We start from the raw sequence: 1,598 nt of genomic DNA, 5'->3' as shown, positions 1-1,598 counted from the left end.
CCTCAGGAGGGGGCAGCCATGGCCCCCACACCGGCACCCCTGTGCCAGGGAGGGCCCAGCCAGGGCCAGCTCTGGGCCCCAGGGGTGACACCACGCCAGCCCCCGGGGCTGTGCCGAGAGCCCGGAGGCCCTGCGGCCCCCTCCCACCTCCCAGGCACCGCAGCCCCAGCCCTGAGCACCATGGCCAGGCTGCAGCCCCACTCACCGGACACCTCCCACCTCCCAGGCACCGCAGCCCGAGCACCATGCAGGCTGGATAGGTTCACCCCGATGATGGCCTCCAGGGCCAGCTGGGAGCAGCAGGACTTGAGGGCACGCGGGCTGGGGTGGCAGCAGTAGCGGTGGCTGGCCGGGTCGGTCAGCCGCGGGCAGTAGAAGCCGGGGTGGTAGCGGCCATCGAGGTCCGTGTAGCCCTCACAGAGGTGCAGGTTCTGCACTGAGACTGCAGCGAGGAGCGGGCACTTGGCGAGTGCCGGGGCTCAGCCCCCGCTGTGGGGGTGCTGCAAAGCTCGTGAACGGGGCACGCGCTGGGCTTTGCCCCTGCGTCAAGGCAAGGTGGCGTGCTGGCAGCCAGTGCAGTGCCGGTGGGACGGGCTGTCAGCTCTAGCAAGGTGGCCCTTGCAGGGACACTGCGGAGCGGAGCCTTCCTCAGCCCCAGCAGGGATGGGCCGGGCTGGGAGCGCCCCGGCCCCCTGGGGCCTTTCTGCCACGGCACAGGAGCCCCCGGCTCAGCCCTCAGGGTGGGCTCAGGTCATGGCTGAGCACAGCCCCACCCAGCACTGCCTGCTGGTGGCCCTGGCCCCCTGTGTGCCGTGACCTCCAGCGCTCGCCATCGCCCCAGCAAGGGCAAACACAGGCAAGGAGCGTGATGGCGGCAGAGGGGAGGGGAAAGCCCACAGGCCAGCCCCGACCTCCCCATGCTTGGTCTGAGGGGTTCATCACTTCTCACCTCACAGGCATGCTGCAGTGGGACCAGCCCCGGCACCACCATGCCTGGGCCACTATCCCCAGCACGCAGACCACCGCCTCCCGGCACAGACCACCCAGCCTCCATCGGGGGCCATTGGGGAGCAGCCCACAAGGGACGAGGCCCCAGCAGGGACAGGGAGGATGGGTTCGGGGAGCAAGAGGAGTGGGAGCGGGGCTGTACCTGTCCCGAAGACACCGGGGCACAGAGCCATGGCGAGGAGCAGCCGGAGCAGGAGCCCACCCAGCATCTTCCCAGCCGACCCTGGGCAGAGGCAGCTCTGGCTCCGGCAGAGGCAGAAACCACAGCCCCTCCTGCTCCCGCCTCCATCACGGCCCATCAAGAGCCGCTTGGAGCCATTAGAGCCTCCTGCACTCACTGCCCGCTCCGCAGGGACCGGGCAGGAGGCGGGAGCATCGCTAATGAGCTTCTCGGGGGCCAAGTGTGGGACTGGAGGCTCCTTCCCCACCCCGCAGCAGGGCACCAGCCGCCGGGTCCATGGGCCCTGGTTGGGCACCTCAGCCCACCTGGGGATCCTGGTGTTGCGGGCGAGGGTTGCAGGCCAGGCTGGGGCGCGGGGCGAGCGTTTGGCCCTGGGGCTGTGGGCAGGCAGGCTGTGCCGCAGCCCCTC

This window comes from Aptenodytes forsteri, unplaced genomic scaffold, assembly GCF_000699145.1.
Source record: "Aptenodytes forsteri isolate BGI_AS27 unplaced genomic scaffold, ASM69914v1 Scaffold83, whole genome shotgun sequence".
Taxonomy (NCBI): Eukaryota; Metazoa; Chordata; class Aves; order Sphenisciformes; family Spheniscidae; genus Aptenodytes; species Aptenodytes forsteri.
Note: the sequence above shows the minus strand (reverse complement) of the source record.